The sequence below is a fragment of the Prenolepis imparis genome, unplaced genomic scaffold (genome assembly GCF_030444845.1).
Source record: "Prenolepis imparis isolate NDT839.2.m4 unplaced genomic scaffold, iyPreImpa1.0 SCAF_6, whole genome shotgun sequence".
NCBI lineage: Eukaryota > Metazoa > Arthropoda > Insecta > Hymenoptera > Formicidae > Prenolepis > Prenolepis imparis.
The window spans coordinates 3577040-3595434 of NW_028141164.1; the positions used below are offsets into that span (position 1 = coordinate 3577040).

Below are 18395 nucleotides of genomic sequence, written 5' to 3' on the forward strand. Positions count from 1 at the left end.
GTCCATATATCATATTGCTTTTTTATTTTCCTCTTTCCCGTCGCTTTGCCAAGCCAACAATGTTACCTTATTGGTGACTGTTAACCATCCTAAAGGAACGTAGCGCCCGTATATACATACACATATATCTCTCTCTCTCTCTCTCTCTCTCTCTCTCTCTCTCTCTCTCTCTCTCTCTCTCTCTCTCTCTTATATATATATATATATATATATATATATATATATATGTACACCTGCTTCTTGCACAACGACGATCAATTCGCAAAAGCGCTGCGTTTTGCACTGCTGCAGAAGCTCGGCAATACTCGAGGGAGTCACCCTCTTCTCCCTTTTCCCTGATCCTACTCCTTCTTACCTACATTCGTCTGACTATTACGAGAAGAAGAGGGAAGAAAGGAAGTGAGAACGACGAAAATCGATCGCAAATAGGAAGTGTGGACTGGAGCACTCGGAGCTATTCGAGAGACCTCGCTAATTATTCCTGTCAGTTACCGTCAGGATCGTCACGATTGTGCGAATGTGATTTATATATTGCAACTCTCCGATCGACTGGCCGATAGATAATATTCGCGTCCGATCGCGATCGTTATTCCGACGTGGTTCTCGTTATTGAATTTCTTTGAATCTGCCGGCCAATTAGTCCGTCGTGACCTCTTTCGAGTCTACTATGAGAGGACTCTTGATATCGGAATCTGGTAGATTAAATAGGACAAACAAAAGAATCTCTTTCTATCTACCGCGAGCGGACGGACGAATTAATGAAACGTTTTTCACCAAACGATGGTGGAACGTGAATTTTACCTTGGACAAGCATGACGCATGTGGAATAACGAGAGCCGGGGCCCGCACGAAAATGCTCGCGTTGCATGAGCGAGACTGTCGTGCGGTGCGTGAGGATACATATTTAATTCTTTCAATAGAAATTTCATTCTTTCAGTTGGAAAAACGAAGCGATTGAAGAGTCACCGATGTACCAATTTATTATTATGTCAACAGCAGTCGCGCCAAAATCTAGTGGACGTGTGAGATTTCGCGCGCCACAGCACAATAGTATATCGTCGATTAAATATCGCGAAAATTAATATCCTTAAAGAATTTTTTTTAAGTAGATCTAAATATATGACATTTTAAATAAAAAGTTCTACAGGGCGCGAATATCTCTTCTGTTTAATTCACTGATGATATATATTTCACCTGAAGAAAAGCTTCACTCGGATGCATGCAAATATACCGGCGAATTGCATAAATACGAATGGACTGTTGGCGCCAAGGGTACACGGGGTGGCTTTACGCGTTTGTCGAAAGCTCGGAAGAGCGAATGCGCGCGAATACGATGGAGAAAGCCGATTTCACCGGAGGGGCACGGGCGGGTACCGAGGGGCAATAAATTCCGACAAATTGTATTACCCGCGTTATATACTGTCGCGCATGAAGTCGAGCGGGTCCGTGCTTCCCCCTCCCCCCATTCCTCACCCCTGCCGACCACCCCTCGCGATCGGGGTATCCTCCTTCCCTACCCTGCCGTTACCGCCGCTTCGGCGTCCCACTGTGGATACGTGCACCCCCGGTTATTGCGGGTGAAGGAGACATGCGCCTTGTGCCCCCGGAACGAAAACGTTGCCATTTCCTTTCCCGCTGTCTTTCTCCCTTCCGCCCCTTTTCCGTCTTTGCTCTCTTGATACTCTCGCTCGGTATCAACCCTCTTCTCTGTATTCTGCGAACGTATTTCCGATTTTCTTATTGCGATCGACGTGCGCGCTCGCCCGATCTCAGCGACCCCCTATCGTCGCACTTGCATGCAGTAATGCATCCGCTCCTCGTTTTTCCTGCCTTAAGTTCCGCTCTTATCCCCACTCGCAGCACTAGGGTGGTTTCACCGATTTTTCCCCATTGAAATCGATGCCTGTTTGTTCGCATCCCTTTCACCACGCGTTCCCCCTTCGTTCCTTCCTTCCCTCTCTCCTCTACCTGCTTCTTTCGATCTTCCTTTCCGGCGCGCCTTCCTTTCCCGGGATATGTGCCTGATTTTCGCTGCCGCTGTCGATTTTCGTCCGTTTGCGCCAGCATGCGCCAGTACTTGTGTACATCTGCGTATCAATTCTTCGTCCCTTTTTTCCCGCGTTACTTTGTCCCGTTTGTCATTTCCTGTCCCCACGACTCTTTCGTCACAATCAGTATCCGCGTGCTGTCTTGCGTCACATTTATTCTAGTTTATGTATCAATTTCTCATCGCTTTCTCTCTCATTTCCACTCGACGATCAATACTTTGTCACGTTCGGTCTATATACTCTTGGCTATTCGCGAGATATTAAATCTGAATGAAATCCAGATTGAGATTTGCATATTACATCCCAGAGAAGGACACACGCGCGCGCGCACATACTGTTGCATTTAAAAATATACATGCTATAACTTAAACGAGGATAAGAATAACATGATTCCAAATCGTATCATTCGCGGTGTGTCACCGTATTCTACGCTACATTCTTGCAAACTTCACATATTCATGAAGCCATCTTTGCCCGCTTCTAGGTCGAAGCTTTTCGAAGTCTTCAGATTGCCCTTTTTCTCTCGACGTTACATACGTTTGCATCTAGATGCGACTGCATTGTCTAACATGCACGTATCTCGTATTCGTACGAATAGCGAACGTTACGGAGTAAGAAATTCTAAATTTAAATAAATCGCATATCTCCGGTTGTGCGAGGATTTTGAAAAATAGAGAATTTTAGATTTGATAAAAGCTCCACGGACTTTTCATAGCAAAGTTTAGAGTACCGAGTTTATCCTGGGAATACAAATCGTCTCGATCACTTCTTCGGGAAACCCTATTCTCGTGAATAACACATACATACATCTATTCGCATTGTCAAGGCTCCTCATTGTCAGTCAGATTTCCTAGACCAATAGAATGACTTTTCAGCCTCCATATGATATGTATTTATACAAAACAATTTAGGCAATTTAAACAAAAAAATATAGGAATACATTTTCTTTCCTAACGCATTTAGAATTAAATATCGTTTGACGAGATAATTTATATAATCAATATATATAATTAAATTGAAAAATTTTGTAAATTAAATTAAATTTTTACAAAGTAAAAATTACATCAAAATATATTTAATCGTTAAAACAATATTTTTTAGAAATCACAAAGTTATAATCATAGAATTAATGACTTTAAACTCGATTAATATTTTTTTATCAGCTGATTTCTGTCAAAAAATATTAATCGGAAATAAGATATTACAACATATTATTTACAACATATTATTATTTTAAATTTTATACCCTATTATTATTTTAAAATTTAATTAGTAAATTAACGCTTTATTAATATTTTTTGACAGAAATCAGCTGATTAAGGCGTTAATTTGCTAATTAAATTTTTAAATATGTTATAAAAATTAAAATAACAATGTTATAATACTTTAAATTCAATTAATGTTTTTGACAGTTATCAGCTGATTTCTGTCAAAAAATATTAATCGAGAATAAGATATTATAACATATTGTTTACAACATATTACTATTTTAATTTTTATAACATATTATTATTTTAAAAATTAATTAGCAAATTAACGCTTTAATCAGCTAATTTCTGTCAAAAAATATTAATAAAGCGAAAATTTGCTAATTAAATATTCTAGCTTACATATTTATATTTATATTGTGTTGTGTGTTATAATGCGAAATAATAAGATTATTCTAATATATATATGTATTTTATTTGTTGCAGGTAGCATTGCGATACACAGTGCGATTTACGGGTCGTGTCGGGAGTGCCGTGTAAAGTATCGGGCGATCGTAATTATTCGTATTTTCGCGAATGTCGTGAGTGCTACCATGGACCAAGAGAGGAGGAGGAGGCCCGGGGAGGCATCGGGCGACAGCGGGGCAATTGTGAGGTATGCAAATTAAAAACATTTTATCTAAACTGCAATGTTTATGAGATATTTGACACACAGATATGTAGATATATAATTTGAATATTTTGTTTTTCAGATCAATGTGCTGTGTACTACAACTCCGTTCTTGCAGGTATCGGTGAGTGAGAAATTTTTTATTTTTTAATATTTTTACAGCGGTAATGGGGGTATATATAATATATTGAAAATATTAAAATAGTAATATTTTAAATATGTTATAATATCTTATTCGCGATTAATACTTTTTGACAAAAATCAGCTGATAATTGTCAAAAATATATTAATCGAATTTAAAATATTATAACATCCCTTTATAAAAAAAGCATGTTAAATCGATTCTCGCAAGTATTGAGAATCGACTTAAAATGCTTTCTTTAGAAAGGATTTTATTGGTTTTTGTGTTAGTCGTAGTAGCAATAAAAGATACGTACCAGCAACGAAATGAGTAATGTTTGCGTCACGTAATGATAAAGCTGCGAAACTTTAATTGCATCAATTTTGAGGGCAAAGAGAGTTTTGATAGTACCCGGTTATGAACTTTCACTCGCACGGTTTATAATTTGGCGCGACCTACAGAGTTTCGGAAGCGCGTCGGAGAAGGACCTTTCTCATTTTCGTAATAGTTAACGTCATCGTGGCAGCCTAGTAATTTGCGACTGTCCGATGCAGAGCGGCACGGACGAAAGTCCACCTACGAACTCAACTAGTGTTTTGGCGTTTGCTGGGCGTACAGCGGCGTACGACATTATACCCTGCTAACTTGCTAAAGGTGGCTAAGTGTAACGGCACCGTGGATAACGATGTTAAAGGCCATGATGCTACACAGAGAAAAATGTTTTACAAAGTTTGCGAATATGAGTAGCACACCGCGTACAACTTATCTTACAACGTACTAACGTTGTATAAGAACTAAATAGAAACATTACGCTTAGAAACTGAATTTTGTACATTTAATTTGACACAATTTACATAATTAATAACAATCATTTGTATATATAAAGCTTATGGGATATATAAATTGTCTCGAAAAGTACATCTTCCAAAAACTCGAAATAAAAGAAAATTAAATTTTACTTAATAAAAACTACTTCTATAGTTAAAAATTTCATTAAAAATCCAGAAGATTAGGTTTCAAATTATAGGTGTTAGTCTCTTTTTTTATAGCAAATAACGTCATTAGAATTTTACTTTAAGAATATCGCAGGCTCAAAATAAATATCCTTTTAAGTAAGAAGAGAATTTATATTATATCTATAATCAGAAATTATATTTCTTTATAACTTGGTTAGCTTGCCAAAGCAGGTATGACGGCGATTGATGTCGGTGGCACCGGTAATGATAGCACCATCGATCATAGCGCTGAGTTATCGCCATTAACGCTAAATGCATGCAAGACAAGACACAAAGGCAATTCACTTTACCTCTAAGACCCGAGCACGCCCTAAGCCCGCAAGAACGGCACGTACGTGATGGTGAGCGCGCTTAACGCTTGGAACATGGCATCTGGTCCAGTCTAACGATCCCCGTCTTCTATTAGAACTCCCCCGCGATATAATTAACGAGCGCGGAGTGGACGTGGTAATTGCAAAGGGAATGAACGATCGAAAGAACGGGTTACCTGCTGACGTCCGAAACGGTTTTCAGCTGACCAGTAGTTCGATTCGCAAGTTTAACATTAATACTTGCTTTCAATATCCAAATTGCTAGCAAAACTGTTACAAAATACTATTAATAATCGTTGTTTTATATTTTTTCCATTTTCCCTCTAAAAGCCAATTCAGATAGATTGATAGATCATACGTTGTTTTTTTTTTCATCAAAAATTTAAAATTAAATAAAGAATTACAATTCCTAATAGAAACATAGACAAAAGAAATGTCAAGTTGTAAAAATGTCAAAATATTTTAAATTCTTTAAGTTAAAAAAATTTAGTTAAGTTGAAGAAACTTAAGTTTGTTTTTTTATATCACATTTCCATATTCCACATACTCGATTTTCCAAAGAGAAGAAATGCGCTAAACAGCTTTGTGCGTATTAATGATAGACGTAAATGCACCTATATTGACAAGTACATCATTGTGCTTATTACATCACTAATTGCAGAATTGATTCGTTGTCTATACCGATACCATCCTAAACGAGGTTTACGGTTTATGGTCCGTAGACGAGTATTTCGCGGCAACTGCTCGAAGCACTCCTGTCCAATATATACGTGCGCACATACGTTAGTCGAAACACGGGTATGCTCATCGAAATAGGTATCAATCTTCGGTGGAATTCGTATAATTGTTTCAACTCACTGGGAATTTAGTAAGAGTTTCGGAGCTGTTTAAAAAAAAAGGCTTTTATCTCGAACACATGCGACAAATTCCATCCGTTCAATGTACTGAAAAATGCTCTAATAGTTTTTTCTTTATAAACGATAATACGAAATAAAAATACATATATTCTTCTTGTAAAAAAATCGTACGCGTGCACTTAAACAATAAGATGCAAAAACATGTGATAAGTATGTCATACTTTGAAAATTTATAAAGCAATAGCTTGTCACGATGTAAAAAGATCTTGCTATTAATTCTTTAAGTAATTATTATATTTTTAAATTTATTTATATCTTTAACTATTTTAGCAGTGACGTAAATAATGCGAATAAAATCTTATATGTACAATGAATTAGAAAGTTATTGCATTAGCTTAGTTACACATATAGAAACGTACAAAGTATCATTTAAAAATAAAATACAGTAAAAATTAAAATATTCTTTTAATATAAACAAAAATATATAGCGATAATACTTTTAGAGGAACATTTAGACTTTTACTCCACGAAAAAATTCTTTATTCTCAAACTTAATCTTACACGATTTCTTTCGACAGTCAAACGGATTTAAATATACACATTTTATTAGGTATTACACTTATTACAATAGCGCACAGTGGACCCTATTAATTGGTCAACTACATAATTAGTAGATTCCTTTGTTATAGCGATGTGTATTCACCTCAATGCGTGTTTTCATGCAATCTGAGCATTTCTCTGAGATAATAGCAGATCCGACCGGCTATTCGAATTCTCTCGTTTACTTAACGAGCAGAAAATCGCAGATTTGAACGATCAACGATCTAAATCGCAGAAGGAAATTATAACCGCCCTCTTTGCTCCCTCTTATATTTTCTTATCAATATGTTATGCCATCTTCTTCGTTTATATGAAATGTCTTTCAATTTATTGACAATTTATACATCGATTATATTCACTCGCACCCTTAAGTGGATCGTGTGTTTCGGCTGCAATTTTCGAGATTCGTGCTTTTCGCCCGTTCACATCAACGCGTTCACGATCGATAGAGACGATGAGAAAAAAAAATCCACTCTAGTTCGCGCTCGGTATCATCCGAAATTTAACTGCGAAAGAATGCCTACGTCGGAGGCCTCGTTGTTTTATTACACATCGCGTTATTTATATCGTTCTTTTTTGAAGTTTTTTTTATATACATATATATCGCGTTAACGTAACGCGTTTCACGAACGTATACGACACAGTGGATGTGCGGGGGAGGAAAACGAGCACTCGCGCGATGCGCCATCGCGTGTGAATGAGCCTCTAAGCGTCGCTGACGACCATCTATACGTAATGCACCAGCTGTATGTGATTGCGAATAATTATTTAATCCCCCCGCGGTCACATGCCGCCTTCCCTCCTCGCAATCGTTCTCCGACACCCCGTTACTCTCTCTCGCATCGCGCCAGGATTCACACACTGTCCCCTCGTAAATCATGACGCGACATATCCCGCCATCAGGAGGGCCGCGGGCCTGCGCCGGACCTAACTTGATGCTTACGCGAGTGCAACGTAGTAGATATACGTTGCCGAATAGAAAGAAAGTGCGCAATATTTCAAAGTTAAACTGTTGAACCTGGATAGCGTGGGCGGATAGGACGATCGATCATCGTTTCCCATCGCTGACCACAGAATCGCGCCCCGGTCGAGATGAGGTCTTTGTCGTTCGGACACGGCGATAACTGCGTTCCTCGTAATAAGCTCTCGCCAAACTTTGTTTCGATGTTGATAAAAAAATCAAGAACGAAGAAAATAAAACGATTAAATTTTTCGAAAATATAATCACGTTGATTTTTGTACGTCTTTATGGTCAAATAAAATATTCATAAATTTTGTAAATTTATATAATATTTAATAATAATATAATAATTAAATTGATTAAAATAATGATTAAATAAGATAAAACTATTTCCTCTCTCAGAGTTTCTACATTATTAAGATTCACGAATCTAGTCGAGCGGTCGATGGCAAATAAAAATGGACGTGATGGACTATCGCGACGACACTGATGGCGTATACATATGTATGTATAAGACACGTTTTATTTCTTGGCGCTTATAAACAGCAGCACACGGCAGCGAGAGGGATAGGAGAGAACAAGCGAAAACTGCGAGCGCATTGGGGCACGTAGGCAAATTCGTCGCAAACACCGAGACAATGGTATATGATCTGTCGTGAGCGGCATTTTAAATCGTGCACGGTCTCTTCCTACCCTCACGTACGCGACGCGTTCCTCTTTTCCTCGTTACCTTCCCTTTCTGCTCGGTTTTCGTCTGGTATCCGTCGGTTTCCACCATTTCCCCTTAAACCTCGCCGTATCAGCGTTCTGAATACCTGTGGGAAAAGGATAAGTGAAACTTGCTACATACGTATGTAAATATCGCTAAGCGTACGCTTAGTGTACATTATATAGCTGGGTCCATTTAATCACGCCTAAATGCTAAATGCGACAGCATAATTTACCCCATAATTCGAAATGAGACGCATTTAACATTAATTGAGCCATGTGTGCAAAATTGATCGAATGCTTGCAAATGGAAGCCTTCAAGAAGGAATGATTCATATGAACGTATCTGATAAAGACATTTCACGACGATTATGTAAAAAATAAATGCTATAAAATAAGAAATAACTAAACAAGAATTTGATGAGAGCAACGAAAGAATATCATTTAAATATCGAGAAAATAGAACAGCTCGAAAGGATCTCTACTCGGCGTTTGAAATTAAAAGTAACGCTTTGTCTACAAACTCGAGGAAACCTTCCTGAGAATACTTGATATATTCCAATCTCGTCATTCATAATTTGTCGTTTAACAATTTTATCGTTTTGCGACGTTAAAGCGTATTAATTGTAACGGATGGAACGATTTATCTCGCTCTCTCTCGATCGTGCAATTTCAGTTTCCGACGCATTCCATCTTGTTGCACTAATGAGGCAGGCGTATCTTAACGGATAAGTTTGCGGGTGCACAACAGCTTAATTCTCTCCCCGAACTCGTTTTCTCACAGACACGTCACACACGTGCGCGTATAATAACCAAAAGTGGCGTAACATACGGTGTATATCACGCCGCGTAATGATACAAGGCTCTACGAGCACTTTGTACGAAGAATATGAAGATGAAGAAGAACAATGTAGGCTTCTAATGAAAAATATAGAAGAGCAGTTATGCTGAATAATATCTTACAAAGATGTGCATCGAATCTGATGACAATTTAAACGAGATATTTAATTGTACGAATTAATAGGCTATATTTTTAAAGCACGAAATATTTTTTAAATAAAAAATGTATAAGATTTATTCGCAACATTATGATAAATTGTCATTTAGATGTCATAAAATTTTACTTAGGTGGGAAGATATTCTTTATTTTACATTCCAAATCAATGCTACGATAAAAATTAAAATATTTCCAAATATAAACCAACTAATAATTTATCATTTTTATATACACTGTTGTATAAATAAATATAGAATTTTATTTAACAGTGTGTATAAACAGTAATAATAAATTCTAATTTTATTTATATATTGAAATATGTTGCAATATTAAAGATAATAAGATTAATAATAATTCAATCATAATTATAAACACCAATAACTAAATATCAATACACATTTATAAATAAAATTATACAATAAAAGTTATTTTATCCTGAAGAAAATCTAATCGCGTAATATTTTCACAAAATTGGTTCATGTTTAATTACGATCTTTAGCGTAAAATTGCGGTTTTGCAATATTGCTCAGAATATCGTCGAGAATGGACTTTCTCAATAATTTATGCGAAGAGACGAAAATTTTTGCGGCGGAATGTCTTTTGCGGGAGGAACGCGAAATATAGCGAGCATATCCGCACCGTCCAGGGCGCATAGCTATGCGCGCATAGATCGGTACTGTATATTATGCTGTTACCTCGACGCCGAACGAACGGAATGGCGTAAATGATACCGTATAAGAGTGCCGGAGAATGCCGGGCTCTCTAACCAGCGATTTGGCCCGTGGATTATGTACACGCATGGCCCGAATGTAAGTCGCGCTCGCGCACAATGATGACGGTGCGGCTATTATTGCGCCCCTGCGATGCTCGTGGCTTTACGTGACTAGTTCTGGCTCTCTCGGTGTGGTTCATACTCGAGGCATGTAATACACTCCCCGTATGTGCTGTATTATATATACGCACTCGGAGCACGAGAGTGCGGGCACGATCGGATCGCGGGTGCCCGGCGACGAATCCGGCGAATTGCATGAGAAAATTAGCCCCGTGTAACTGCCGCGTGTCACGTCACCCTGGGAATCCCGGTTTAGGGGTCGCGCTCGAAAACTACCGGGGCCTCTGCTCTACTCTTTCTCTCCTATGCGAATGGTATGGATGGATCGACGAAATCTTGGCGTGCCCGAAAGTCATTGCGGACGCGGACCCGTTTAAAGCCGTTGATTCGTGAAATTCGAGAGAGAACGACGCGAACGTTACGCGGCCGCGAATATCAACGCGCTCGTAATTGCTTCATTTTGCTCCGCGCGCGCAAGTCGTGATATTTTCAAGTTTATTGCCATATAATGAATAGCTGCTAATGTGTAATAAATGATATATAGAATAAGAATTAATATATCGATTTAAAATAATTACAACATCGTGTGATAATTATAATTATATTCGATTTATTATAAAAAGAAGCATTTTTTATCTCTACCATTCTTCTGAAGTTTATTAATGAATATATAATGTATATAATGAATAATATACAGAATAAGAATTATTTCAAATTTAAAAAATAATTACATCTTGATAATTTTTGATAATTTATCGGCGGTCATTTTATAAAGACTTTACGATATTTATTAAACAAATTATTCTAACAGCTAAGAAATTTATGTAAAAATTATTTGATTTATTATAAAAAAATATTAAGCATCATTTTTTATTTCGATCGTTCTTTTATCCGTACCTTAACAACCATTTCTAACGAGTGCGGTGATTCGGGGACGATTAGTCGCTCGACATAATTGTCGAATGCGGGACAAATTTCCGAGAGTCGCGGTTGTATTTATATACACGCATTTATTACATGAATTTATGTACCATTCTGTCGACCGCAAGTAATAATGGTAAATCAACACCGAATGAATCTTGCTGAATGGCAGCCGCGAATGGATGTATACGCGGATGCAGATAACTCGCTTTTAATTTTTGTTTTTGCGACGGAACGCGTTTAAATATTTCATTATGCGACGCCGTCTGCAAATTTATGTGCGTTCGCACATAATAATCGCAGATTTACACGAGCAGCATCACCATGGGACAATCGGAATGTGCGTGTGCGTGCGAATAGAATTCCAATCATATCAATCGACTGTATCACTACTATTGGTCGGAAAAAAAATTTGATCACTAGGTTCGTTTTTGCGTCAACATACTTGGCTCTCTCTTATCTCTATATCGACCTAACACTAAAATTCCTCGCGTTTTTATCGCGTTTAATTAGTTTAAGTGCTCGGATATAATACCTATTAATGTAATTTTAAGAGACCGAATTATCTCTCAAATTATTCCCTCCCTCTCGTTTTTGTCGGATAATAAAGAACGTGGAGCAAAATCAGTATCCGCGCGATCGATATATATGATGGCTATGCCGATGAATAATTCCGCGTACAATCGACAGAATTTTTTGTTACATATAGGAAAATTATATAACGGACAAAAATACAATGCACGCTCGAAGGTCTAATTAAAACCGCTACGCTTACATAATTCATGTTTAACCCGACCAATGCTGGAATGAAATCCGTGAAAGGTAAAACTCACCCGCGTCGAAGCACAATTTAATTCAATAACAGATATTTGCTTACGCGTATACAATTATTCGTGTGTATTAACAATCGCGAATCTCGCATATATGTATTATATATATTTTCCCCGCTCTGTTTAAGTTAACCTTGAGAGATCGCTTCGCGAAAAGGGGCAAAATATCCGTCGGCAATGCGAAATATTTCGATAGAAGGTTATTCGTAACGAGTATTCACGTTATCGTACAAACGAAGAGCGGCACGAATTATTTTTTGGCGCAACGAACGAGAAAAAGAGGGCTCCCCCCCCCATATTAAACGATACGAATTATCAGAGAATCGAACGAGATCCATCCCTTCGTGTGTGCTAACCGGCGGCTCTATACATTCGCGTCACCAGCACTTTTCTTTTCTCTTTCTCTCTCTCTCATTCTCTCGACTAGGGCATAACGGACGCGAAACCGCGAGTTTGCATTGCAGATTGGTAACTACATTCCGATTTTTCGCGGACGATTTTTTTTCATGCCGCATACAGTCCGATCGTCCTCTCGCCTCATCTACCACCCTCGACCCCGCCAGCGTTTGCGTACCGAAAAATAGTCGACGCGCCCTGCACATCCCTATGCCCGGCTATCTTTCTTCTGTCGGGTGACGCGAGTGCACGCGAAATGTATGAATGACTATCTGGCGGCTCGCTCGGGAGAATCGAAACGGAAAACGAGATGGAAGAAGGCCGGCGGAATCGAAAGGGATCGCAGGGAGGAAATGAGAAAGAAGGCTCGGTAGAGACCCGGACGGAGAATGACGAATGATGAAAGAAGAGGAAAGCGCTATTAGGAATAGGAAGGAAGAATGACGGGCGAGCGGTCCGCGATAGACCGGAGAATACAGGGGGATAAAGTTGGAGGGGTAGAGGGTAGAAGGGGATGAATTCAACGCGTTGGAGCGAGAGAGAGACCGGGTGAAACCCGTTAAAAGTGCCAGCGGCACGTTGCTGGTGTTCACATTCGCCAGCTATTGACCGGTCGCGAGCGCCGACGGTGGTGTTGGCGGAGGCTGGACATTGCGCTATTTTATCTGCCATTGAAACTGGAACGGGGGCTAGGCGCGGGGAGATTTGGTGGAAGCGAGGAGGGAGGAGGAGGAGAAAACCCCGGTAGTTGACGGTGGTTTTCGAGCTCGGCACGGGAAAGGCAAACGCGCAGGTAACGAAGCGCTCGCGGTAAACGAAGCACCGGGGTCTGATGGACCTGTACCCACCTCTCTGATGATTCCTACACCCGATTGTCCTTTATCTGGGATTACAATCGACCAGTCGTCTCGATTTTCGATAATGTCAAGAAATTCGAAAAATTTCCTACCATTACTTGTAGCGAGGGAATATCGTTGACCCATTCTCTTTCTCTTGATAGAAGAATGAAAAATTTTATTTTCATTCTCTCTTCAGTGTTATCAATAAATTTATTCGACTGTGATGTATAATATATTACGAGGAATTGCCTACAACTTCTTTGAAAAGAGGACTTTATCACATTTATGCGGCACAAAACTCTATTGCGTAAATATGATTTTAATCTCAACATGTCTATGCAAATTATTATATAACAAATTAGTAATTTTTACAGACATTGTATGTCTAAAATGTATCATATAAATACGAACTTACGGCTACATAATTGAGCGCGGCTACTAGTCACGCACGCTAGGCTGACGAGTAACTAGTCCGTAACGGAATTATTGCGTTTCCAACGTGAGAAGTTTAAATTAACAACTTGTACTTCGAAGGCGAATCTCTCCTGGAAAGCTTTTGGCGCAATGTATGCGCATCGCAATTCGAATATTGCGCGAATTATGTAATATTCTTATAGAGAGTCACTCATGTACAGTCGCAATTTTAACAATCGAGATTAATTATAATTCTCTTGTCTTTTTTTTATTAAACTATATTTAGATATGGTTGTTAAAATTACAGTCGATTGTTAAATGTATATAATATGTATGTGTGATAAAATTATACCCGTTATAATATAACTGAAATATATTTCGTTATTTTAATATAAAGCGCAGATATGTAGTAATATTTAAAAAATATGGTAAACTTTAATTAGAAAATATAGAACACCGCTGTAATAATATTTGCGACTTCTCGTGAAATATAATATTCAGATTTTTAATCTACTATGCAACACACATATCACACACACACACATATCAAATAAGCTTTGATCGAAACTGTACCATTTTTCTCGCACGAGGATACGAACGCAGAATCTTTATTCGTCGTATATTACTCTTTTTATGCATGTGAAGTACCTAGCGTGCGAATTTTACGAGTCAAACGAGTGAGCACGGAAAATATAGAAAACCGTAAAAATTGAACATTATCCATCTGACAGTTCATCGTATGGTCCGTCTTTTGTACCGTCGAAACATATATGAATATGTACGCTTTCATAAGAGAGACAACTGTCCGCATGAGAAATGTCGCTGTATTTATTACAAAATAAAAAAATTCTCGCAAAACGTTCTAATAAAGATAGCTACTTACGGTAACTATGTTTGCAACATGTTTCGTGATTTTTTTGTAAAACTAAATTAACGAATTGTGAATGAACGACATTAATCATGTAAATCGAAATTACGATACTCCTATTCTTAATATTCACAGAAATTGCGAAAACTTTGCGAATAGAGATTAGAAATGACATTTTACGAGACGATTTAGTATACCTCATCCCTTGCTCAGGATCTCGACTAAGATTCTTGTTCAGGCAGGCAGACCGATACGGACTGTCTCCCTTTCATCTCTAACCGGGGAGAGCATCCCTTGACCCTTGCCGCTGAAATTGGAATTTGATCCGTACCCGTGATATCTAATAACCCCGGCGTCTTATTTATCGACCAACTGAAATTCCGACCCTGATGGCAAGAACTATCCCGTAAGCTTCTCTCCGGGTTTAACTATCCCGAGGCTTCTTTGTACGAGGGGAGAGATTGAAGAATTATTACAATTTACGTTGTCGATATTCCGCGTCTTCGTGAGTCGACGATTTTATCAAATTTAAGAAATTGCACATTTCTGACCATGTCAGTCAATTGCAACGAATCGATCTTGTGCTCTTTATCGGGTCAAAGGATATTAAAGATTCTATTTTCGTTTTCGTCGCATATTGAAATCTTCTGAACAGACTGCATACGTTATCCAAAGTACTTCTTTCCCCGCTGTTCCGTTTTATTCTCTCCTACCGATATCCCTTATCTGACATAGAAACGACACAGAGGGAAGAGCAATCGGCAGAAAATGATATCATTTGATATCGTATACTCGTTATTAATTACGGAGCAAGCTGGACCACTAGAATACGGAACAATATCCAAGAGTGGCTTTCTTTTCTTTTCTTTTCTTTTTTTTATAGAGGAGGCTCGATGGAACTCGCGTGTCGTCAAATGTCTCTCGTGAAAATTGTACCTCTCGCAAAAAGCGTATGGGAAGAAAAGAGACACGAGGCTGCACCGGCGCTTATACGGGATCTCGTTCGATTATTTGCCTTCTCTGTCATAAACCATCGTGTATATACATACATAGCGCATGTATACGTATGTATGAGTGCGGTGGTTTGAGCTTGTGTACATTTGTGCGCAACGATTTGAGGAAGAGCTCGACGACTAGGACGGCTGGACAGGAGGGATATAGGGGGTGCAGGTGGTACCATCCATCATACCGCGGAAACCAGCCGGCACATTGCCGGAAGTGACGTCACGCTTGAAATATCGACTAATAATTTATACGCAGACGTTAGCGCCCGTTCACGTTTTGCGGGGTTACCTATCCGTAATAACAAACTAACGCCTCCGCGCGCGATTGTGGTTGTGAGCGCGACATGTACACGTCGTGCCGATGTGAGTTACTGAAGACAAACGTCGTAAAGGGGCTACGAATGTTGAGCAAACTGACATTGTTTATCCCCAATTAATTTCTGATAATTCGAAAAAATTAAACGAAAATAATTCCAATCGCGCCTCTTCCTGTCAAACTGTAAGTCGAGTGAATCAGTATTGAATCGATTCACTCTGTTAATTATCAAATCTTTAACTGTATTTTCTGATACTACATGTGTGCTCTAAATATTAATGGAATAATTAGTATTTTTATCCATCGATCGATGGTACGATATTGAAGACACGCTTGCAACAGTTTTTACAAGTCGAGGAAGTTCGACGTATCCAAAGATCAACGTTTCACTTTTTTTCAATGACGAGAAATCGCGCGACAAGTTATCGCTCCACCCTCATTTGGAAAAAGTGTCGCTTGCACAAACTGCAGAAACGCGTTATTTGTTTTTACTCGACAGAGGGTTGATGTAACTGACGTTCTTTCTGCCTTGTCATACGACGGCTTACCCGACGTTTGGACCGTCTGTCATTTCGTATCAGGTGGGTGTCGTGCCACGGATTTGAAATGATTGTCTCGTCAAAGTAGTAAAAGACGCGACTGACGTTCTTTTCATCGCTCGCGTGTCTCGTGACGTTACCGATGCAACTATGATTTTTCACAGTTACACACGCGCGAACACCACACTCGCCCCTTATAAATATGTTTTTAACTATGAATTGCTCCTTGCTCGGTGGCACTTTATAAATTCGGCCCACGTCATTTTATCCCTATATCGTGACTCGAGGTAAAATGTTGATTAAATGTTTGAAAAATGTTGAAAAAAAATGTACAACGTGACAACAATCGCGCGCAAACATTGTTTAGCGCAGAATAAATTTTGCAAATTTTTCCGATATATAATACCCTATAAAAGGTGACGAAAAACTATTTAAAAAATATGAATGATAAAATCTTTACGATCAACAATTTCCTCTCTTTAAAATTCGACCATCAACTTAAAGGCGCTACTTATATTTTGTCGCATACAAACTATTAAAAATCTATTGAAAATATCTTTATTTATATTTTATATTAATTTTTATTTTATTATTTTTATAATTGTGCGTTATTCTTTCTTTTATGGCTTTTTTTTTATAACATCGCTTATCATGAAATAACACCTTCGTTATGTCGCGGGAAGCACTGATTCCGGGTGCATAATTAGAAGCATAACTAACCTTGAGTATAAATCTCACGGTGTCCTCGTTCTTCCTGCAACCAATCCCTGGCAGAAAATTAAAAAAACAAGCGCGTCTCTCTCTCTCTCTCTCTCTCTCAGCGTGGCTGTGCAGAAAGCGGCATTCCCTTGAGCAAAAAGGGATGGCGGTAGAACGGCGATAACGGGCGGAAAATTGATGCGGTGAATCGCGTCACCGATGTCCCTGTCGTCTCCTCCGTCACCGGCCAGACAGACGCGGGATGCGTATTCATGCAGGTATACTGGCAGGTCGTTGTCATGACAACAAATTCCTGAATTCAGACAGACGTCCTCTGTCTACGCTGCACGACGCGCCTTGAGCCAAGACTACAAAGAGGAGGAAAAGGAGAAGAAGGACGGCAGGCAGCGAAGGCAAGGGTAGGGAAGGGAGCCGGTACATGACTTAGAACCTTCGACCCTCCCGACAACCGGGTCCCGTATTCCCGTACGTCGGCATTGCTGCCGCCCAGCGAGGCACCTCGTTCCCCATCCTCGACGGCGTCTCCCAGGCGGCGATGAGGGTAGCTTTGCTCGCACTCAATATTCCATATTTCTCGTGACAATTTCTCCGGGCGAATTTATAGACTTCCTTTTTGGTCCAAGTATAGGGCCGGGTGGCGGAAAGAGAAAGAGAGATAGAGGAAAAACGACGGCGGGGCAAACGGTCGGATTGGTACCGGCAGAGAAAGACGAAGAAGGAGTAGGGGGTGAGGAAACGATGAGTGTAGAAGAGAAGAATGGGGATCAATGTTGCAGCTTGCAAAGGAGGAATACGTACGGGAAGGAGGAATGCTACAGGAAGGAAGGAAGGAGAGGAAGGCGAGTGAAAAGCTTTTCTGCCACCTTCTCTATCTACTGTACCGCTACAATCAGTTATAGGGAGACATACTGATCTGCATATCCGTGTTAGTATATCTGTATATCCGTGGATATCCCAGCTTGGGTGTGAACTCGGGTTGGTATCGGTGATCGCGCATACCGACTGCAGCTGCAGATATGTCGGTTGTTGTGTCGATGGCGTCGAAGGGAGAGAGAGGGATGAAATGCTTGAGAGCCTCCATCATTGGCCCGGATCTCGATATCCACTTTATTGCGCGAATGTATATTCATAGAAAGATGTGAAATATTTTGCGCGTCTCTCGTGTCTCATGGTAGTTTCCCCCTCGGTTTCTTCCTTTGCCAATTCTTTCCCCGCTCTC

At 39.3% G+C, this 18395-nt stretch overlaps 1 protein-coding gene across 2 annotated transcripts in view; it reads left to right on the forward strand.

The window, feature by feature from the left end:
• Positions 1-18395, forward strand: part of LOC145937178 (neural cell adhesion molecule 1) — a 257834-nt gene that overhangs the window by 82022 nt on the left and 157417 nt on the right. For both annotated transcript variants that reach the window (XM_083040092.1, XM_083040093.1), the window contains exons 7-8: positions 3743-3911; positions 4009-4050. The gene's annotated coding sequence lies outside the window, so the exon portion shown is untranslated. The remainder of the gene's footprint in view (positions 1-3742; positions 3912-4008; positions 4051-18395) is intronic.